Source organism: Pleurodeles waltl, chromosome 10 (assembly GCF_031143425.1).
Source record: "Pleurodeles waltl isolate 20211129_DDA chromosome 10, aPleWal1.hap1.20221129, whole genome shotgun sequence".
Lineage (NCBI taxonomy): Eukaryota > Metazoa > Chordata > Amphibia > Caudata > Salamandridae > Pleurodeles > Pleurodeles waltl.
The window spans coordinates 609502293-609527052 of record NC_090449.1 but is presented as its reverse complement, the minus strand read 5'-3'; the positions used below and the strand labels follow the sequence as shown (position 1 = coordinate 609527052).

Genomic DNA, 24760 nt, shown 5'->3' with positions numbered 1-24760 from the left:
ACTGTGGCTACAGAGAAGGGAGCTACATGTACTATGGTGGTGAAGAAGACGATTGAGGTCCTGGACATTGAGTTGCCCTTTGTGGCAGTCAAGCCTAACATCTTGATGGAAGTCAGTCAGTCAACTCTTTACTCAAAATCATAAAATATAAATGTACAAAATATAAAAACATGCGTAGCAAACAACAAAGCAATACAAAAAAAACGGACGAAAGTGCTAACGCCAGGAGTTTTCTCATCTGAATCCCTGCTTCCTTTCAACAAAGCCCTTACAGATGTCCTACTGGGAACCTGGTCCAAGCCCAGGACAATTGCCAGCCACCATCTCCCTGCCTCAGGGGACCCAGATTTCCTCAGCCAACACCCCACCCCGGAAAGTTTGGAGGTCCAGGCTTCCACCTTCCATTGCACGTTTCCTGCCACACTTCCGGGCAGGGAACCCAACATGCTGAATAGCTTCAGAAAGAAAATGTTTTCTTCCACCAGCCTTGCATTGCAGTCAGTGAGCACTGCATGCTTATCGGGCCCCTATTCCTACACCCTGTAGGATACTGTTGCACAAGTGGTGCCACAGGTCCCGGAGGAGGTCCAGGCCATTCTCTCCCAAGTGGTCAAAGACGGGAGAGACATGTGCAAGTTCACTATTCGCTGTGCTTTAGACACAACTGACTCGTTAGGCAGGGCAGTTTCCACAATGGTGGGGCTCAGACACCACGTCTGGCTGAGCACATCTGACTTTTCAGGGGATGTCCAGACTACCCTCATGGACATGCCCTTTGATGGCAGCCGTCTCTTCGGGTACAAGGCAGACTCCGCTTTGGAGCACTTTTAGGCCTCTCAGCTGCCCCACATCAACCTCCGTCTACCTTTCGTGCCTTTTGTGGGTACAGAAGAGACGTTCAGCCGAGCCAGCCCTATCCCAGCCACTACTGTCCCACACATGCTTCCCAGCATATGCATAGGCGAGGGCGTGGTTATTTCCAACCCCATGGGTCAGGTAGCCAGTATTCTGCTTCCCCCACACCCTCCTTCTCTCCAACCTCAGCAGCTGCAGCCTCTAAACCTTCCTGATATTGCCCTTCTAGATCATGGGCGTCCAGTTGGTGGCAGACTCTGCCATCATCTCCACTCCTGGTAGTCCATTATATCGGACAGGTGGGTTTTATAGATCATTCAGAGGGGCTACTCCCTCCCCTTCGAATCTCCACTCCCCTCCATACCTCCATCTTACCGTCAGCTGACAGAGGGTCATCTGACCTTGCTCCCGAGGAAGTCCAGATTCTCTTGGTCAAGGGAGCCATAAAAAGCCAGAAGTAGACTGTAGTTGCTGTTCCTGTGAATTTCTGGTCTCCAAAAGGGACCAGGGTCTTCGCCCTATCCTAGACCTCCGAACCCTCAATTTCTTCCCCAGAAAGCAGAAATTCAAGATGCTCACATTGGCTCAGGTCTCGTCTGCCCTGGATCCTGAAGACTGGATGGTAGCGTTGGGCCTGCAGGACACCTAGTTTCACATCCCCTTCCTGCCTGCCCACCGGCATTACTTGCTGTTCACAGTAGGCCACAACCATTTTCAGTTTACACTGCTCTCCTTTTGCCTTATCAGTGCCCCTCAGGTGTTCACCAAGGTGATGGCGGTGGATGCAGCTCATTTGTGTAGATCGGTGTTGTCAGTCTTACCCTATCTCGCCGATTGGCTCCTGAAGGCAGGCTCGCCCCAGACTGTCTCCCACCTCCAGACTACGGCAGACCTCCTGCATTCGCTGGGGTTCACTATAAACGTGCGAAAGTCACACCTGACTCCTTCCCTAATGCTCCCTTTTATTGTAGCTGTTCTGGACACTGTGTACTTTCGGGCCTATCCTCTTGAGCAGCGAGTCCAGGATATTCAGGCTGTCATACCCATGTTTCAGCCTCTATCCTGGGTTTCGGTGAGATTGACTGAGGCTTCTTGTCCTCATGGCCTCCTGCATCCTGCTAGTGATGCATACCAGATGGCATATGTGGGACCTGAAGATCCAGTAGGCACAGCATCAGGGGAACCTCTCCAACATGGTCCAGATCTCAGTGGAAACTGCAAAGGACCTGCAGTGGTGGCTAGCAAACTGTGATTGGGTCGGAAGCAGACCCCTATCCCTTCCCCAGCCAGATCTCACAGTAGTGACAGATGTATCACTCCTGGGATTGGGCAGCCACCTGAGAGCGGTGGAGATCAGGCCACTCTGGTCTCCGGCGGACTCCGCCCTCCACATCAACATGCTGGAGTCCGTGTCATCCGACTGGTATTGCAAGCCTTTCTACTCCTCATCAAGGGAAGGTTTGTGCAGGTGTTCAGACAACACCACTGCCATGTGTACTGCAACAAACAGGGCGGGTGGAGTTCTGGACCGTGTCAGGAGGTTCTGCACCCCTGCTTATGGCTGGAACAAAAGGACATATCTCTGGTGGTTCAACACCTGGCAGGTTTCCTGGACGCCAGACTAGACAAACTAAGATGTCGATGCCTAGTAAATCACAAGTGGTATCTCCACCCGGAGGTCTTGCAAGTTCTCTTTCAGCGGTGGGGAGAGCCTTGGTTAGATCTGTTCGCCTCTGCAGAAAAAGCACATTGTCATCAGTTTTGCGCCCTCGGGTTTCCAAGGCGGCTCTCGCTCGGAGATGCTTTTCGTCTAGAGTGGAGCTCAGGCTCTATGTACACCTTTCTGCCGATAACACTCCTGCCCAGACTTTTCAAGAAGATCAGAAACGACAGAGCCAAAGTCCTCATTGTGGCTGTGGATTGGGCACCGAAAGCCTGGTATCCCAAGCTTTTGAACATGTGCATCGATCCTCCTATCAGGCTACTCCTTCAGGAGGATCTTCTGTCACAGCAGGAGGTGAGAGTTCCCCACCCAAACCTGTCTCTATGCCTTCTTGTGTGTAGTTTGAGCTGCAACCTTCCTCGTGAAGTCAGCAATTATATTGCCAGGCGTCCCTCTACCAATACAGTATATACCTGCCAATGGAAGAAATTTGTAATATATTGTACAGAAAAGTCCATTGACCCGATTTCTGCTTCCCTTTCTGATGCTGATCTTTTTATTCTCACCCTTGCCCAGCAGGGCTCTGCTTTGGGCACTATAACGAGTTACCTTTCTGCTCTGTCTGCCTTCTTGCGGCTGCTTGAACAACTTTATTTATTTAACTCCTCTATTATAAATAGATTTATTAAGGGTCTTTTACATATGTTTCCCCCTTCTCTTATCATGCCTCAGTGGGACCTTAATTTGGTCCTCACATTCTTGATGTACGCTCTTTCCGACCCTCTAAATAATTTTTCCCTCCGGCTGCTCATGATCAAAACAGCATTTCTTGGCGCTATTTCTCGTGAGTCAGCTGCAGGCTTTATCATCCAAGCCCCCCTAATTAACTGTTTTTCTAGACAAACTGGCGCTTCACACTAAGGCCTCTTTCCTCCCAAAAGTGGTGACACCATTTCATGTGTGCCAGTCCGCCACTTACCCACTTTTTATGCGCCTCCAGATCCCTCTAAGAAAGAGGAGCAACTCCACCATCTGGACCCAAAAAGAGCTTTGACATTCTACCTTGATCACACAAAAGAGTTCTGGATGGACGACTAACTCTTCTATGTTGGTGTGAAGAAAGGTCAGGTGGTGCAAAAACAGACCACCTCCCAATGGGTCGTTCTTTGCATCAAAATCTGTTGTGTTGGCCAAGAAGCAACCCCTGGGTTTTTGCAGTCATTCCACCAGAGCCAAAGCTGCAACCACTGCACACAGAGTACCTGTCCTGAACATATTCCAGACAGCAACCTGGACTTCCTTGTACATGTTTCCAAACATTACTTTTACATTTGAATTTGTCTGCAGTCCCACCATCGGGGTTGGCATTGCTTGGGCATCTAGTCAAAGGTAAGAAATCTGCAGCTAGATGTCTCAGATAAATAAGTTACTTACCTTCGGTAACGCCTTATCTGGTAGAGACAAAAGCTAGCCGTAGGTTCCTTACCGACCCACCCATCCTCCCTACTCTGCAGAAAGATTTCTATGGTTTGGGATGCTCCCTTTCAGGGCCATAGCACTTCATGGCTCCACGCCTCTGGCGAGGAAAGTAGTGAAAAATAACTGATGTCAGCGCACTGAGGTGGCACCTATATAGGTGGCACGGACGCGCGCAAGGGTACTGCACAAGAAAAGGTAAGGAATCTGCAGCTAGATATTGTCTCTACCAGATGAAGTTAGCAAAGGTACGTAACTTATTCTTCAAAATGATTGGGTGGTAGGAGCAAGGGACCAGTGATGCACAATCAGCAGTGAAATCAGCCTATCTTGAATAAACAATCCATAGTCACAATGTCAGGAATGGGAGACTCAAAACCGGGGATTAGAGTTCACTTTTCAATGAGTTCCAGAATATGAAATTGACTTCTGTGCAGGAGGAGGCAAGTTTGTGAGGGTGGAGTCTCAGAAACTGAATGATCTTGCCCTGTGAATGATAGGGTAGATTTGAGTGTCTGATCATTTGCATTTGAATTGTCCCAAACGCAATAGCAGATTAGTTAGTTAGGAATGAGCTCTGCCATGGCGAGCCCGGTGTACCAAGTTTTTCCCTCAGTATGTTGAATGAGAGCAGATTAAGCATCTTTAAAGGAGGGATGTGATGATAGTGCACTTTAGCCCAGGTATGAGGGGAACAACATAATGTTTTGACTTTGGCCAAGATTTGTTCCTGGATCCTGCATATATCGCATTGGGACTTCACGTAGTAGCAAGTCTGTGCTCCAGGGTTGAGGGACCCCACCTCAGAGCTTCAGTTTCTTGACTGAAGAATATGATTGATCTATGTGTATACTTTTATGGACTAAGAAAGAAACCTTGAACATGGATCTTCCTACAATTACTAGCTAGTCTAGTAAAGTCAAAATAGGGGTGATGAAGTCACTTATCAAGCCCTTATGAGTTGCAGCATTAAATGATCTTTTTATTGGAGCTGGAAGAGTTTTTGGGAATGCCAAAAAGAATTCCATTCCCACAACCAAGCTTTGAAACGATCTTTGCGTGACTGACTCCTTTGAGGTCTTGTTCGGGTAGGTAGGGTTTGATCCCACAAATGAGTTACGAGGTGGTAATTTGCATTTCTAGCTAACATAGGGATATGGCTGAGGAAGTTGACCCTGCTACTCAAGTGAAACCAATAGATTTAGCATTCGCTATCAGGTGAGCGCAGCCCAGAATGTTTATAGAACACAAGCACTATTGAACTTGCATAGATGATGCCTGCTGGAACATTCTCAGTCTTTCAAAGATTAGACTTGAGATGGTGTTGTCAGCCACAATGTTATTTTGTCCTTAGCATAAGCCTTTTTTGATACGTCCACATTGAATGATGCTTTCAAGAATAGCTAGTTGCCATCTGTGTATTGATAAGACATGACAAGACCTATTGGTTCGTATTGAGATTAAACAAAGTTGGTTGAAGCACAGATTCCTGGAGGACCCCTGGAGAGAGATAGCTGTTGGGTATGTAAGTGAATGATCTACTTTAGCCAATTACGATCAGTTTTCTAGGCATACTGTGGGCTGCTACACTGCTTTCAGATTGACTCAAGCAGTCCTTAAAGGTGTGAATAAGGTTTTAGTGGTTGACTTTATCAAATGCTTCAAACAGTTGAGGAAAAAAGTCTGGAAATATTCCTTGATGAAGGGAGAGATTTATAAGATTGAACAAAGCGGCATTAGAGCATAACAGCTCTCTTGTGGCACTGAGGCGGGTAGAGTGTTTTAAAAAGTAACTTGAGCTTTATGATGTTACGTTGTTTGTTTAGCTATGCCCTAAATGTGGACAGTTAGGTGATTTCCTGACAATGGAGCTGCAAGGCTTCTGGGTGTTGTATGAATCAGCGCTTACGTATTGTTGATCTTGGTGTCAAAGAAACAAGCAAATACCCATATTTTCTGTCTGTCCCGATGTTTGTAGGATAGTTCTGGACTTTGTACCCACTTGGACTACCTCAAAAAACAGTTTGCATTTATTTTTTGTCAGCTCCTTTTGAGACCTTATGCTCTTTGATTTAGCTTCAAAAACGTTTTTTGTATACTCTTCTTGTGATATGGATGAGTTCAAGTTTACTCCTAGAGAGTTTTGGCACCAGGACCATTCAGTTAGTTTAAGGCATGTCATTACATTCTTTTGTATACTGACAGTCTGTTTATTTTTTCTTGTACTTGTACTTGTACTTTTTTTTCTTTCTTTTTTTTTTTTAAGTGGAACAACATAGTCCACAATCACTGTTACGATGGCTGGATGCAATATATATTTACTGTTAAACCATATGGTGGGGGGGAACTTGTCAGGCATTCCTGGAGGACATCACAGTTGATGATTTTAGTATCCCTAATTAGGGTTTTGGATCTTTTAGCTAATCCACGTGTTACTGCTAAGAAGGATGACAGTTCAGTTATGTTCAGTCATGTTGAATGTTGCTCACAGCTGTAGGAGGATCAGACCAAAAGGTTGACCATGGTCCAGGCTAGTGAATGAGTACCCATGGAAGTTGTCAACAGATATCTTGATCCTGTCTTCTTGTGCAGAGCCTGGATTGATAATCACTCAGGTGATTGTGCTGTTTCATGTGGGCTGAGGGTTTCTTGTTGCCATTGGCTTCAGTGTTGTAGCTAGCCTTGGAAAGTCAAACGTTGGCAGACAGTTGACCAGCAACTTGAGATCGGCATTAGACGTTACTTATAGTGTTGTAATCACAGTGTGTTTGTGGGGCCCCAACACTTCAAGCTGAAGAGGAGCGGCATTGACCATTTTGGCTGTGGGTGGGGTAAGTGCTGGGTTGCTAAGTATAGCATACACTTTGCAAGTTTTATGAGTGGGGCTGTCACTTGGGGAACTTAATCTTTCATGGTCCTTTTACTTCAGGCCATAAATCAGTGAATGGTTTTGTTCAACTTATACATGTGATATGGCAATATTGTCTACATTTCTAAATTGTGAAGCTTTTCCTCTCTCACCACCTTATACTTCCCAAAACCCCAGATGGTAAGTTGTGTTGTCAAGTGACTTCTGTGTGTTGACTAGAATACTAATGAATTATGCAAGTTTATCACGCTATTTTATGTTTTTTACCAAAGAATCTTACTCTTCTTTAGAAGGCTTGAAAATAAGTCTTGATTGAATGGAAGCTTGGTTCAAACATGTACACTTGTTAACATGAGGTTTATATTGGTCCAAAGATGAGAACAGTAACTACATTCTTGATTGTTAAATGGCGCCCAAAGAGGACATGAGCAAACAAGGAAAATAGAGCAGTAATCCTTGATAGAATTAAAGCCTGAACAATAGTTTAATATCATACACTGGTCAGGCATTACAGTATAGCCTTCCTTTGTAGATAGTCTTGTAATGCATAAATTGTACAGCTACATTATATTTGACCTACCCAGATTACTTCCGTATACACCCCAAATATAAAAATAAATAAACTCAAACTGGGTCAAGAGATGCACATAAAGGTGGAGTTCCCTGGACTTCACAGTTGGCACACAATGAAAACCCTTCTATTTCCTAATTGAATGTACTGCAGCGTGCCCTTGATGCAGCAGATTATTAAATGACCTGATAATCAAACTTTATATCGAGAAATATTCACTATATTCCTTAGTATAGTATCATTTAGAGATTCATAAATTTTGAATCCTCTACATATTTTTGACACATCATACATGTCATCCTACCAGGTTTCTTGTGACTATATAAATTGAAGCACGTGGTTTTAAAACAAATCTTTGTATGTGACAGCCAAAGAGTCTGGTTTTGAATGTGACTTAAATGAGAATTTCAGAATAAGTCCAGAATTTGAAACTGGGCATTCAGGCCAGGAAATTCCATTGAACCTCTTTGGTGTTTGTAAGAAAAGGGGTTATTAGCTGAAAGATGTGAGAGCACCACTCAAGTAATAAACAAAGTCTGTGTCACTGCGAACTACAAAAGGCACTAAATAAGCCTGCACTTAACCCCACGGTAACATGGCACAAAAGCAGTCTGGCTTAATTTAGACGCAATGTGAAAGTATTTATGCAGTACTCAAACAGTAATAAAGAGAAAACACAACACAAGAAGAATTCCAATATTGAAAATTAGATTTAAGTGTAATAAATAAAATGATACCAAAAAAGCAAAAATCCAATCAGTAGAATTAGAGTTATGTATCTTTAAAGTTTTTAGATGAAACTAGCATCAAGAAGCAACAAGTGCCAAATGCATGTCTGGTTATGCTAGAACTGGTCAGTCACAAGTTCAGGCTGGCCGCAATGAAGTGCAGGTTCGATACAGGGGGCAGTTTCCTCTCAGTGGAGGTTTTACCCCTCACTGTCTAAGTCCATATGAGAGGTTTCTTTAGGAGCTCCGCATTGGGGAAGACCGCAAAGAGGTTGGCATCTGTTTGACATGAAGAGCAGGTCACCGTAGAAACTTTGCACAGGGTGATTCGGTGTTGATGCAAGGAGCCCACGTATGGTCGCGAAAAGCCCAAACTTCTGGATTTTAGCCTTTAACTTAGTTCAGGGGCAGGGAGAGTACTCTCTAATGCTTGCCAAGGGTCCAGGACCTGAAGGGAACCTCTGGTGATCAGGACTTATTTCAGCAGAGGCCAGCCGCAGGGTTCAGGCAGGTCCAGTTGGTGTTGGTCAGCTGGGCAGTTACAGGAAAGGCCTCTGGAAGCTTATGTCCCTGTAGCTCAAATAGAAGTCAGCCGTTTGATCCTTGGGGTCACTTCTGTGGATCCTGGGTTTAAGAAACCAGGTCCATTTTTCCTTCATCAGAAAGGAGGGCAGTCCTCCTTCTGAATCAACAGGCCCAGGAGTGCTTTGATGAAAGGTTCTGAAAGTGCAACATTATACCCAGTGACAGCCTTTTTTGTGGCTGTAATCCCTGGCCTACTCCCAAACTGGTTTGGATCAGTTATTTCCCTTCACCTGAGCTTGGTTCCAATCTATCTAGGGTGACAAAGGCAAGGGCAAGCCTGGCGTCCGGTTTGTTTCTTTGTGTGTGCTGCAGGCAGGATCCTTTGAAGTGTAATGAGGGCAGGGCACAAATCTTCCTGAGCCAATTTGACCGAAAGACCCACTTCCCCCACACCAAGGCCCCTTGCCCCCATGCCTGGAAGGGAATACACATCACACCACAGGAGAGCTATTCCAATTTTAGAACTTGGACACTGGCAGAAGGGCACATTTGATTTCGGCTGAAAAATGGAATCTAAGTATGGCATTTTCAAAATAGTGACTTAAAATCTGAATTTTTCTTTAGAAAAGAATGTAAATTACAATTCAAAATCTATCTGGTTCGATGGCATCTGTCGCTGTAGATACGCATGTTCTGCAATAGCTCGCCATCTGGTGTTGGGCCGGAGTGTTACAAGTTGTTTTTCTTCGAAGAAGTCTTTCGAGTCACGGGACCGAGTGACTCCTCCTTTTGTCTCCATTGCGCATGGGCGTCGACTCCATCTTCGATTGTTTTTTTTCCGCCATCGGGTTCGGACGTGTTCCTGTCGCTCCGAGTTTCGGAACGGAAAATTAGCTAATTTCGGAAGATTTTCGTCGGTATTGTTGCGTTCGGGATCGGCGTACTTAGATTCCACACCGCATCGAAGATCGAAGAGCTCCGGTGCCCTTCGGGGTAGTTTTTTTCGATCCTCCGTCGGGGCCTGGTCGGCCCGACCGCGTGCTGAAGAACGCCGATGGAACGGACCCCGTTCCGTTTCTGCCCCAAATGCCACAATAAATACCCCTACACAGACCAACACTTGGTCTGCAACCTGTGCCTGTCACCTGAGCACAGCGAAGACACCTGCGAGGCCTGTCGTGCGTTCCGGTCCCGAAAAACACTCCGAGACCGTCGAGCCAGAAGACTTCAAATGGCGTCCGCACCGACAGCCCAACGGGAGTTCGAGGAACAGGAAGAAGAAGGTACCTTCTCGATCCAAGACTCAGACTCCGAAGGATTCGACGACACACAAACCGTGAGTAAGACGTCGAAAACCACACAAAGAAACATTTACAAGGCCCAGGGGACGCCACTGCCACCAGGCCATGGCTCGACCCATAAATTCGGTGACCGACCGTCGGCACCGAAAAAGGCCCAAACAGTGCCGAGATCGTCCGACTCCGGTCGAGACACCGGCACGCAGCCTTCTCGGGACCGAGAAAGTGCTGGAGACAAGCCTCGACACCGAGATGCCGGTGTGGACACGGCTCGACGCCGAGACAGCGGCACCGAAACAGATCGACGCCGAGAGGTTTCGGCCCCGAAAAGGAAAAAAGTCACCTCGGAGCCGAAAAAACACGCAGACAAAGTTTCGATGCCGAAACAAACTGCAAGCGACCCAGCTTCAGGCTCTTATACAGAAGAGCACTCGCTAACCTCCCAAATGCAAAAGCATAGGTTTGAGGAAGAGCTACAAGCAACTGATGTGGACCATACGCAAAAGCGTATCTTCATTCAGCAGGGGACAGGAAAAATAAGCACCCTTCCCCCCATTAGGAGAAAGAGAAGGTTGGAGTTCCAGACAGAACAAGCACCACAACCAAAAGTGGTGAAAAGAGTTACACCACCACCCTCTCCTCCGCCCGTGATTACCGTTTCACCAGCACAAACTCCATCACACTCCCCAGCTCACACCACCATGAGCCAGGGTGACCAAGATCAGGACGCATGGGACCTATACGACGCCCCAGTGTCAGATAACAGCCCGGAGGCATACCCTACAAAGCCATCTCCACCAGAAGACAGCACCGCGTACTCTCAGGTGGTGGCTAGAGCGGCACAATTTCACAACGTAAGCCTCCACTCAGAACAGGTCGAGGATGATTTCTTGTTCAACACACTCTCCTCCACCCACAGCTCATACCAAAGCCTGCCTATGCTCCCTGGTATGCTCCGGCACGCAAAAGACATATTTAAGGAGCCGGTCAAAAGTAGGGCAATCACACCAAGGGTGGAAAAAAAGTACAAGCCGCCTCCTACGGACCCGGTTTTCATCACTACACAGCTGCCACCAGACTCTGTTGTTGTAGGAGCAGCTAGGAAAAGGGCCAACTCTCACACATCTGGAGATGCACCACCCCCAGATAAAGAAAGCCGCAAGTTCGATGCAGCTGGTAAAAGAGTTGCAGCACAAGCTGCAAACCAGTGGCGCATCGCGAACTCCCAGGCACTACTTGCGCGCTATGACAGAGCCCACTGGGACGAGATGCAACATCTCATTGAACATCTGCCCAAGGACTTCCAAAATAGGGCAAAACAAGTGGTTGAGGAGGGACAGACCATCTCCAACAACCAGATACGTTCCTCCATGGACGCTGCAGATACAGCTGCACGGACAATTAATACATCTGTAACTATCAGAAGGCATGCATGGCTCCGAACGTCTGGATTTAAACCAGAGATTCAACAAGCAGTTCTCAATATGCCTTTTAATGAAAAAGAACTGTTCGGTCCAGAAGTGGACACAGCGATTGAGAAACTCAAAAAAGATACGGACACTGCCAAAGCCATGGGCGCACTCTACTCCCCGCAGAGCAGAGGGAATTACAGCACATTCCGTAAAACGCCCTTTCGAGGGGGGTTTCGGGGGTCAAAGCACACAAGCCAGCACCTCACAAGCAACACCGTCCACTTACCAGGGACAGTATAGAGGAGGTTTTCGGGGACAATATAGAGGAGGCCAATTCCCTAGAAATAGAGGGAGATTTCAAAGCCCCAAAACCCCTACTACTAAACAATGACTCACAGGTCACTCACCCCCTCCACACAACACCAGTGGGGGGAAGAATAGGTCATTATTACAAAGCATGGGAGGAAATCACTACAGACACTTGGGTTCTAGCAATTATCCAACATGGTTATTGCATAGAATTTCTACAATTCCCTCCAAACATACCACCAAAAGCACAAAATTTAACAACACACCATTCCAATCTCCTGGAGATAGAAGTGCAGGCACTATTGCAAAAGAATGCAATCGAATTAGTGCCAAACACACAAATAAACACAGGAGTTTACTCACTGTACTTTCTGATACCAAAAAAGGACAAAACGCTGAGACCAATCCTAGACCTCAGAGTAGTGAACACTTTCATCAAATCAGACCACTTCCACATGGTCACACTACAAGAAGTATTGCCATTGCTAAAACTACACGACTACATGGCAACTTTAGACCTCAAGGATGCTTATTTCCATATACCAATACACCCATCGCACAGGAAATACCTAAGGTTTGTATTCAAAGGAATACATTACCAATTCAAGGTACTGCCTTTCGGATTAACAACCGCACCAAGAGTCTTTACCAAATGTCTAGCGGTAGTCGCTGCACACATAAGAAGGCAGCAAATACATGTGTTCCCATATTTGGACGACTGGCTAATCAAGGCCCATTCGTTCATACAGTGCTCCAATCACACAAATCAGATCATACAAACCCTCTTCAAACTCGGGTTCACCGTCAACTTTACAAAATCCAACATTCTGCCGCGCAAGGTACAACAATACCTAGGAGCCATAATAGACACATCAAAGGGAGTAGCCACTCCAAGTCCACAAAGAATTCTAAATTTCAACACCATCATACAACGCATGTATCCAACACAAAAGATACAGGCAAAGATGGTATTACAACTCCTAGGCATGATGTCATCATGCATAGCCATTGTCCCAAACGCAAGACTGCACATGAGGCCCTTACAACAATGCCTAGCATCACAGTGGTCTCAAGCACAGGGTCACCTTCTAGATCTGGTGTTAATAGACCGCCAAACTTACCTCTCGCTTCTGTGGTGGAACAACATAAATTTAAACAAGGGGCGGCCTTTCCAAGACCCAGTGCCACAATACGTAATAACAACAGATGCTTCCATGACAGGGTGGGGAGCACACCTCGATCAACACAGCATACAAGGACAATGGAACGTACATCAAACAAAACTGCATATCAATCACCTAGAACTTCTAGCAGTTTTTCAAGCACTAAAAGCTTTCCAACCAATAATAGTTCACAAATACATTCTCGTCAAAACAGACAACATGACAACAATGTATTATCTAAACAAGCAGGGAGGGACGCACTCCACGCAGTTAAGCCTGCTAGCACAGAAAATTTGGCATTGGGCAATTCACAACCAAATTCGCCTAATTGCACAGTTTATACCAGGGATCCAAAATCAACTCGCAGACAATCTCTCTCGAGATCACCAACAGGTCCACGAATGGGAAATTCACCCCCAAATTCTGAACACTTATTTCAAACTCTGGGGAACACCTCAGATAGACTTGTTTGCGACAAGGGAGAACGCAAAATGCCAAAACTTCGCATCCAGATACCCACACAAACAATCCCAAGGCAATGCCCTATGGATGAACTGGTCAGGGATATTTGCTTACGCTTTTCCTCCTCTCCCTCTCCTTCCTTACCTGGTAAACAAACTCAGTCAAAGCAAACTCAAACTCATATTGATAGCACCAACTTGGGCAAGGCAACCCTGGTACACAACGCTGCTAGACCTATCAGTGGTACCCTGCATCAAATTGCCCAACAGGCCAGATCTGTTGACACAGCACAACCAAAAGATCAGACACCCAGATCCAGCATCGCTGAATCTAGCAATCTGGCTCCTGAAATCCTAGAATTCGGGCACTTACAACTTACCCAAGAATGTATGGAAGTCATAAAACAAGCCAGAAGGCCATCCACCAGGCACTGCTATGCAAGTAAATGGAAGAGGTTTGTTTGCTACTGCCATATTAATCAAATACAACCATTACACACAACTCCAGAACATGTAGTGGGTTACTTGCTTCACTTACCAAAATCTAACCTAGCTTTCTCTTCCATCAAGATTCACCTTGCAGCAATATCTGCATACCTGCAGACTACCTATTCAACTTCCCTATATAAGATACCAGTCATTAAAGCATTCATGGAGGGCCTTAGGAGAATTATACCACCAAGAACACTACCTGTTCCTTCATGGAACCTAAATGTTGTCCTAACTAGACTTATGGGTCCACCTTTTGAACCCATGCACTCCTGCGAAATACAGTTCCTAACCTGGAAGGTGGCATTTCTCATCGCCATTACTTCCCTAAGAAGAGTAAGCGAGATTCAGGCGTTTACAATACAGGAACCTTTTATACAACTACACAAAAATAAAGTCGTCCTAAGGACCAATCCTAAATTTTTGCCAAAGGTTATTTCACCGTTCCATCTAAATCAAACAGTGGAACTTCCAGTGTTCTTTCCACAGCCAGATACCGTAGCTGAAAGGGCACTACATACATTAGATGTCAAAAGAGCATTGATGTATTACATTGACAGAACAAAAAACATCAGAAAGACTAAACAACTCTTTATTGCCTTTCAAAAACCTCACGCAGGAAACCCAATTTCAAAACAAGGTATAGCCAGATGGATAGTTAAATGCATCCAATTCTGCTACCTTAAAGCTAAACGACAGCTGCCCATTACACCAAGGGCACACTCAACCAGAAAGAAAGGTGCTACCATGGCCTTTCTAGGAAACATCCCAATGCAAGAAATATGTAAGGCAGCCACATGGTCTACGCCTCACACACTCACCAAGCACTACTGTGTAGACGTGTTAGCCGCACAACAAGCCACAGTAGGTCAAGCCGTATTAAGGACATTATTTCAGACTACTTCCACTCCTACAGGCTGATCCACCGCTTTTGGGAAAATAACTGCTTACTAGTCTATGCAGAACATGCGTATCTACAGCGACAGATGCCATCGAACTGAAAATGTCACTTACCCAGTGTACATCTGTTCGTGGCATCAGTCGCAGTAGATTCGCATGTGCCCACCCGCCTCCCCGGGAGCCTGTAGCAGTTTGGAAGTTACCTTCAATTATTTATATATGTATCATCTCAACCTTAAATAGGTGCATACTTAGTCACTCCATTGCATGGGCGCTATTACTACAATTCAACTCCTACCTCACCCTCTGCGGGGAAAAACAATCGAAGATGGAGTCGACGCCCATGCGCAATGGAGACAAAAGGAGGAGTCACTCGGTCCCGTGACTCGAAAGACTTCTTCGAAGAAAAACAACTTGTAACACTCCGGCCCAACACCAGATGGCGAGCTATTGCAGAACATGCGAATCTACTGCGACTGATGCCACGAACAGATGTACACTGGGTAAGTGACATTTTCATTCCTAAACTGAAGGTTTGTCTTACGTGTAATAAGGTAAACTCACTGTTAGTCTATGGGGGAGATGGCCTTACAACAGTGAAAAACGATTTTAGGGGCTATTCGATGCCAGGACATGTGAAGCTCAAGTATGTGAAGCTGAAATTATACCTGTTCTTCTTTTATAACTGTTTTTATTGAACTTTTCAGAAGGTAAGTAAAACAGTGTTTGACATATCATTTGTATGCTGTAATGTTTTGGAATTCAGGCATTATAGGCAACATACAAGTAGCAGGACTTGAGACAGTCTGGCGCAGTGAGTAAAAAAAGTATGACCATTAAATCAAGAATCATCAACATAAAAGCTTTATGTAAAAAGCAAAAGCGTCATGTAAAAGGCAGAGAGACTAAATTAACAAAGGTATAGAATTGGGCAGCACCATCAGACTATTAAGCCTGTCAATGCTCTCCATCCTTTTATCCGAGTTCTCCCCACAACAAGAAGACAATATGGATGTTTATCCTCCTGCGCCGCCCAGAGCCAATATGCATGATGTCAATGGTCCAGGTAGTTGCTATGGTCTGCAATTTGGCCTGCACGGGTCAGTATCATCTTCTCCATTAGGGCTGGAAGAGCAGTACGATTCATTTGGGTCACAAATCTCTGATCGATGTAAAAATCAAGGGCAGTTTACCCCGGCCTCTGGCTTTTGACCCTTGGGCCTTCAAGTATGTGCAGAAGAGGTGTCCATGTCCTCTCAAACGTCACAGTTTTAACTTGTATTAAGGCAGTTCATTTTTCCACAGTGAATATAGACCTCAGCTTTGTCAACTACACTGCTAAGGGTGGGGGCTGTCAATTTCCCAAAATTTCCAGTGGTCAATCTTCCTGCAATATGCTAGTGAGAAAGAAGCTTTTGTGGATACTCCAAGTCCTCCCCCATGACACTCAAGAACAGGGTCAATGGGTTCATAGTTAATTTCAGAATAGTAACTTCCTGAATTGTTAGATACGTTTTTCAATAGGCCTGTTTCATGTTGCAGCTCCACTACATCTGAAGATTTGTGTTGTGTTCTGCTGCACACTGCCAACGATAAGGCGAAGACCCAAACATGGGTTGCAGGTATACCAGTGTTAGGTACCATCGTAGTAGTGTCTAATAGCCATTTTCCTTATATTGTGTGTATATCGAGGCCGTTGCCGTCCTATCCGAGATAGTTATCCAGGAAGTATTGCCTGACTCTCTTCACGGTTGCTCCTCCCGTTTCAAGGCATATGGTGGCTTGGCAGATTTAGCGGGCACTCTAGTCATTGGTATGAGCGAGTGATCTCATATTTTTCTACTGCCATCTTTTATTGAGGACTCTATTGGGGTAAGATCTTGAGCAGCTAGTGTGCATCTCAGGAAGCAGAACCCCATTGTTGGAGCTGCGCATATCTGAAGGCATTATTGGTATTCATTGGCCATTTTGGAGCCATTTCAACAGTTATGAGATATTTCCCCTTTTTGGATAGATCTCTTAATGACACTGTAGCATTACTGCCACTTCCTAAAGCCCTGTCAATGAAACCCCACAAAAAATCTGAATTATCAGGAGAGGAGACATTGGAAGGGGTAAGATGTGATTCCTCCCATTCTAACAATTGCATTCCAATGATTAAGGGTGATCCACGTCTCAGCGATAATCCAGACACCTCATCCGTGGGGGGAGCCAAGGCAATATGTGAAAAGGACTAGGGTAAAAAACCTCCCTCCCCTAAGGCCCACAGTATCTCACTCCGTGAGTTGGCCAAATCTAGGAGAGGCCGGAGCTGTGATGCTCTGATCTATCTGTCAATTTGTGGGAACCCCAGGCGTCTCTTGTATCAATATGGCATTTTCTGGGCCACTCTGGGTGTTTTGCCTCTCCAGATAAAATCTAGTGGTTGGTTCTGCATTGAATGGAGCACCTCCCTCTGAAACGGAAGGGGCAGGGTTTGAGAGGCGTAAAACAACCTGGGTAGGAAGTTAATTTTTATATATGCTATTAGTCCAAACCAGGAAATCTCAAGGCCACCCCAACGGTGTAAGTCCTTGCGTAATGTATCTGGCAGTGGTGATATGTTCACATTTTATAGGCAGGCTTGCCGAGGGGGATAAATATACCTAAGTAGACCAGGGAATGTGTTTCAGTTTGAAAGTTTTGTCAAAGGGGCCCCTCCAGGAAGGTGGATGGGTGTGGACTCCCATGGCTGTCTCATAATCAATTTTAAATCCCAAAACTATTGTGAAGTCTTCTATTTCTCAAATGAGCGAGGGGAATTCCTTTTTTATTTTTATTTCAAGAGCTGTTAGTTTTTATGCATAGAGACAAACAAAATTGCCATGATATAGCAACACAAATCACATGTTGGAAAGGCTGGTAAAGCGTACCCCTCTCTTGCACAAGGATACTTTACACAATGTAAAAAAAACTAAATGGAAACAAAGCTTAAAATGAAACAAAGCTTACATGCAAAGTGAAACATATGAATAAAAATAACTCAAGGTTAATTTTAATAGTAGGCATGACAGTTCTGCAAATAGGTGTGGCAATATTCACACCTTTCAGAGAGGAATAGTCTGGTGAAGGTCATCAAGCGATATTTGGTTAAGTAATGACTATAAAACTATCCTATGGTGCATCAAGGAATTATTACGGTAAGAGGTACTCCACATTACATGGAGTGTCTGATAGCTACTTATAGTTGCAGATTCCTTACTTTACCTTAGAATTTACCTCAGGGGTCAGACTGGATCCAGAGATTTCTCTTCGAACAGTACACTTGTGCACGGTCAAGTGACGTCAGTCAACTCCGCAGGCGGTGGCACTGTGATGGCGTTGGGGTCGTACATAGGCACCGCCTCAGTGCGGTGACGTCAGTTCTTTTCTTTCCGTGCGTGTTGCTCCGGAGAGATCTGCCATGGTAATTTTTTAACCAATTTCGACACTTTTGTCAAGTTGTTTGGTGACTTTTTGGTGCATCGAGGATGTCCCCAAAGTGCGGTTTCAAACCATGTGAGGACTGTCACCGCATGAATTGGGTGATGGATCCGCACCGGGGACTGTATATGGTGTTTGGAGTGCGACCACAACCCAAAGTCGTGCTCAGAGTCCTGGGCCATGCACCCGAAAAGCTTTGAGGGAGTGGTCCCGAAAGCTCATGGCGGCCCGGCGCTCAACTCCACATCACTCCCGGTCTCGCTCAAAAGGAAGGTCTTGAGACCGCTCGCAGAGTTACCACCGCTCGTCGTCCTCCAAGCCTTCGGGTCATGCGGCTGATACGACGCGGAAGGAACGTTGACGCTCCAGGTCTCCTTCCGCAGAGCCTACCTCTGGGTCTGCTCTGCGTCTCCCCGAGTTTCCAGGAGCTGAAGCGACCCCTTCCCAATTAAAACAATTTTATGAGGTCATGTATCTCATATTTGGGCAGGCCGACCTCCCTGCTGGGCCTTCGGGCCTGGTGGTTCAGTTGGGGACCCTTCAGGTTCCACACCAGCAGCTTCGGGCTCTGAGGGCCCCTACGGATCCACTACCGGATCCGTGCCGACGCCAGTCGTACCATTATGTCCGGCACCGGCTAGGTCGTCGATGCTCCCGCCATCAGTTGTGCTGTCATTGGACGTTGACCCAATCCTGATCCCAGATGACCCGGAGTGGTGTCGGCCGCCACCGCTCCCGACTTCGATGGGGCCTACTCACCCCAGGTCGGATTCAGACCCTTTTTCGTATGGGTACGAATATGAGGAAGGATTGCAGGGTTGCTGGAACCTTATGAATACCAGTTGGACTACCCTAACTTGAACTGGGCACAGGAATTGGGCAAGGCCAGTGGTCTGGATACTTCTCCAGATGCTTGCATGCTTTCTTATCCTACCGTGGCTACGGCAGAGAGCGCCTCCTACTCTGTGGTTGTCAGTAGGGCGGCTGAGGTCTTCGGCCTTGAACTGTCCACTGTAGAGGTCAGGGCTAATCTCCTGACAGAGGTACTTCAGCCTGGGGCTTCCCCTTTGGAGCCTCTCCTCCCTTTCAATGAAGCCCTCACTTATGTCCTTCTGGGCTCTTGTGAAAAGGACAATCGCTTGCCGCCAGCAGCCTGCCCCAAATTATCCAAAATTCCTGTCTCAACACCCCACGCTTGAGAGCCTTGTTATCCAGGCTTCCTCATCATCTGGTGCGTTCCCGACCACTTCCCTATATAGGGAATCAAAGAGGATGGTCTCACTTGGGAAGAATTTTTCTTTATTTAGGGAACTTTTCTCCAAATATGGTGGCGCCTCCTGTCCTTGATTCCCTAATTAATTGGCCTAGAAGGTGCACTGAACAGGATGAATACCCCCAAAAAGGTCCTGTATACCAGCAACCAAAATCACTGGTAAATAAATTAAAATTGATATCAGGCACTCATCAAGCTATTAATTCACATAGATATAATTTACAGAATGCAAACAGTATATATCAATAACAATTGTTCATTCCTCAGTCCTCTTAACTGAATTTCATCTGATGATTATCTAGCTTATTAATGTCACCAATATTTCCAAATTGTTTCCAGTAGTTCTTTTATTTCTTTAGCTTCATCGTTGTCCATATATATACATCCAAATGGCCTCCACACTGATCCTTGTAAAAAAAAGTTCAACAAAATCCTTTATATATTTATATCAAATTCCAACAGATGTATTTTGCGTTGAATCTTCAAACCAGCCAACATGTGTTTCGTCTAGGAAATCTCCCATTAGACTTCATCAAGGCTGTGTTAATATATAATATAAACCATGAATGAGCATCTTTATAATCTCCCCAAAACCTTTCCCATGCGGTGCTCAGTGAATCACACTACACATAATATCAATCTTATTAACGTTTCTTTTGATATTTATTAGTGTTTCATTCCCTCAAAGTAAAATTCATGATGAATTATGAATAATTAATACTACCAAGCGGTTATATTGTTGGCCTTTTACATTTGTAAAGGTTATGATATATTATAGTAATAAATGTTGTGTAATTACCCTATATCCAAATTAATGAACCTCCATGTGAACATGCACACACCTGTGAGTTTTAAGAATTTCATCCTAAGAACCAACCTTCACTCGTAATGAGATCCCTTATTTCCAAATTATGGTTGTTTCTTTCTTGTGTCTAAAACAGTAACAACTAATGTAGCTATATTCCATGCTATTTATACTGTAATTCTTTATGTAATGATAGCAACTAATGAATTCTAATTGGATATATTAGTTGGTCCTCACACTAACTTAACAAATCTAAAATTCCTAAGTAACCATGTCATGAATTAGCATAAAATGTATTCATAGACTTCAGAATTATCCACAAATAGAGTGTACGATCCTTTTAACCACCTGATACGGTTATGGCTTAATTATGAAGCCTTTGCCTCACAATTCGCGTATGTAACACTGCTTGATCCAATATAACAGTTCCAAACACTGAACTGGTAAGGTAATATTTATACCGTTCAATCAAATTAATTTTCTCTAATCGCTTACCCGATTATATCTCCTTGTCAGTATCCTTTCATGCTATATGCGAGTACACTCAAATACGCGCGGCAGAAACTCGCTAGTTAAATAATACTTCCTACGTAATGTGAGCGTGGGTCGGCATCTCGCTCCCGTTCGTCCTACTTAGATTACCCTACTCCCTAGAATTCACGGAAATTGAAAAAGGACTTTGTAGTTGTTTCCTCCATATACAAGTACATTTTGCATACCGTCTTTAAACTCCCTCGGTGTTTCAATTTCTTTTTTATTTTTTGGAAAAAGTGCACGCGTGAGTCTATGTCTATTTATTACATTTGTCAATTTCAAGTTGTTGTCCTTCCAATGATCGTAACAATAAATAGTGAATTCCGTAGCCAATACTTTTCCATATATCTTATGTATACCTATTCCTCTTTTATATGACTACTTAACCTGTTCCCTCTATTGTAAATCTTGAAACTAAGGCTATACATAAGTCTTTCACACTTGTAGATTTCCACGATAGTTGATAAACACAGTTTAGTCGCCTCCTATGGCTTTAGTTACCAGAATGGTACATTTAATACATATATTAAGTATGAATTTTTCAAAGCACTAGATACATACCATTGATTACGCACCAGATACCTAATATTGCACTACCTATGTTGAAATTCCCCCAAGTTCACAATTACTGTATATTCAATCATTATGATAACCGTTGCACAAAATTTACAACCTAGACAATCGTCAACCTCCTCCAAATAAAATTCTGTTTTGAGCTATATATTAATAACCTATATCGAGGATTGTGTGTGCATGTATCTCTATTACCTAACATATATATTTTATTTAAATCATGTTTTTATGTTCCTAAGAAATATTCCAATTTGTGGACTGAGTTAAGACCCACCTCTACCGCTTGTAATTTTATAATCCATAGTGATTCCTCATGTCTCAATTGTAATTCTCTACTACCTCCCCTGGGATCCAGAGGAATTTGTTTCAAACCAAAAAATGTTATGTTCACATGTGTATTCTGATTGATACATGACAATACATGTTGTACAATTGGATATCTCTCATCCATGTGTTTCAACGCCCGCAGATGTTCGCCAATACTTACTCTCAATGAGCGTATCGTGCTACCCACATATATACGTTCATTTTATGATATATGCTACATATTTTGTGCCAGAAGTCATATGTGATCTTAGTTGATAAGTATTTCCATTGTGATCATACTCTTGTAAACCATGACAAGCCCATTTGCAAACACCACAATGACCACAGTTGTAAAAACCTAAATTCTTTGCTGTCAACCAATTGTCATGAGTTTTTGGTCTTGGGTAGGTTCGAAATAGCATATTCTTTAGCGATCTTCATCTTCTATATGTAATTAGCGGACTCGACGAGATGAAAACATTCAGGATATTGTCTTGTTTCATAGTGTTCCAATGTCGTTTCATCATCTTCCTCATAATAGACGAACTTTCACTGTAATCAGTAATCATCTGTACCTTGTTAGTGTCAAAATCTCGAGATTTCAAGCGCGGTGATGTCTCCATCCTTTTCACTTTCTTGATCCTCTCTTGTTCAGCCCTAATAGTGCTGCTGTTGTATTCTCTCTGTTCAAAATGTAAATTCATATCTTGTATACACTCTTAAAAGTCAGCATCCCTACTGCAATTACATCTCGCCCTCACTAATTCCCCAAATGGAATTGCTTGTATTTGGTGTTTCGGGTGTGCACTGGAAGCATGTAATATCGCGTTGCACGAGGTAGGTTTTCTAAATAATCTACTGTGGATCTGATCTTCATGAATAAATAGTTCCACATCCAGGAATTCTATTTTATATTTACTATATTGATAGGTGAATCTAATGTTATCAACATTGTTATTTAAGTAATCACAAAATTAAATTAGTTGTTATATATTGCCTGTCCATATCATGAGACAACCGTCAATGAATCGCCCCCAGTAAAGTATATATTCTTTCCACTCTGGCACCCAGTCCGCTGACCCACCTCTCCTCAAACCATCACATAACGAGATTGGCATAAGAAGGGGAGAATCTGGCTCCCATCGTAACTTGGGAAGAAAATGTTTTCTTCTTCCAGTCTGGCGCTGCGGTCAGTGAACACCACATGCCGTTTGGGCTGTTATACCCTCTCCTTGTGGGATACGGTCACACAAGTCTTATGGCATATCCTAGAGGAGAACCGGGCTATTGTCTCCCAAGCTGTTGCTGATGTGAGCGACGCAGCGAAGTTCACTGTTCGATGTTGGTTGAACATGACCGACTCTCTGGGTAGATTGGTGGCGTCGACAGTGGCCTTGAGGCCATCTGGTTTTTCGGGGGATGTCCAACAGACCCTTATGGACAATGCCCTTTGATGCACCTGTCTCTTTGGAGACTAGCAGTCTCGGTGCAGGAGAGGCTCAAGGATTCCCAGGCTACAGCTCGTCCCTCGGCCTTTTAACTGCCCCTCGTTCCCAACAATCCGACTTTCGCCCTTTTTGTGGCCACAGAAGCGGATTCCTGTATCCCTTTCCCAGACAAAGTGCCACTCGCGCTACTCTGCCCCTGCGTGATGTGGAATGCCACGGGCTTGTGGGACAGAGAACCAGAGGTCTGCCCAGTCCGCCCCTACCCCTGCTGCAACCTCCAAGCCTTTCTAGTCCTTCTTCCCATCACAGAGCAGTTGGTGGCAGGATTAGCCATAACCTGCCCCACTGGGAATGCATCACTACGTTCAGGTGGATTTTGCAGATCGTCTGAAGGGGCTACTCCCTCCCCTTCGAGACTGCCCCTCCTGCCATGCCTCTATCCTATGGTTACTTACCGAAGGATCATCTGGCATTTCTCCACGAGGAAGTCGTGACTCTCTTGGCCAAGGGAATCATAAAGAGGGTCCCTCCTCCAGAAGTAGGCTGTGGTTGTTATTCCCACTCCTTTCTGGTGCCCAAAAAGAACAAGGGCTTCCGTCCTATCCTAGACCTTCGGGCCCCCAATCTCTTCCTCAAGAAGTAGAAGTTCAGAATGCTGTCTCTGGCTCAGGTCGTGTCTGCCTAGGACCCAGGAGACTGGATGTTAGCGTTGGACGCTTATTTCCATATACCCATCTTGCCTGCCCACAGACATTACCTGCGCTTCGTGGTAGGTCACGAGCGCTTTCAATTTACAGTGCTCTCCTTCGATCTTGCCAGCACTCCTCGGGTGTTCACGAAAGTGATGGCGGTGGTTGCAGCTCATCTGTGCAGGTTAGGGGTTTCAGTCTTCCCCTACCTCGACAACTAGATGTTGAAGGGAGACACATCCCAGAAAGTTGTCTCCCACCTTCAGACTATGGCGAACCTTCTTCACACACAGGGGTTCACTATGAACATGCCAAAGTCACACCTGACTCCCTCGCAGACACTCCCTTTCATCAGAGCTGTTCTGGACACAGTGCAGTTTCGGGCCTATCCTCTTGAAATGCAAGTCCAGGATATTCAGGCTATGATTCTGATGTTTAAGTCTTTATCCTGGGTTTCGGTGAGAATGACTCTGAGGCTGCTGGGCCTCATGGCCTCCTGCATCCTGTTAGTGACACATGCCAGATGGCTTGTGCGGGCTCTGCAGTGAGACTTGAAGTTCCAGTAAGCGCAGCATCAGGAGAATCTCTCTGACATGGTGCAGATCTCAGAGGGGACTGCAAAAGATCTGCAGTGGTGGCTTTCAAATTAGGTTTGGGTCACTGGCACATCCCTCTCCCTTCCCCAAACAGATCTGACAGTAGTGACAGACTCGTCACTCCTGGGATGGGGAGGACACATGGGAGAGGCAGAGATCAGAGGTCTCTGGTAGAGTCTGGACTCCACGTTAATCTTCTGAAGCTCTGGGCGATCAGGCTTGCATTGAAAGCATTCCTTCCCTCTCAAAGGGAAAGTGGCACAGGTGTTCACAGACAACACCAACGCCATGTGGTACTGCAACAAACAGGGCAGAGTAGGGTCCTGGAACCTCTGTGAAGAGGCTCTGCATTTCT

The 24760-nt window shown here is 45.0% G+C and overlaps 1 protein-coding gene across 1 annotated transcript in view; it reads left to right on the top strand.

The window, feature by feature from the left end:
• WDR48 (WD repeat domain 48) overlaps nucleotides 1-24760 on the top strand; it is a 353999-nt gene that overhangs the window by 221154 nt on the left and 108085 nt on the right. The gene's annotated exons all lie outside the window — the stretch shown is intronic.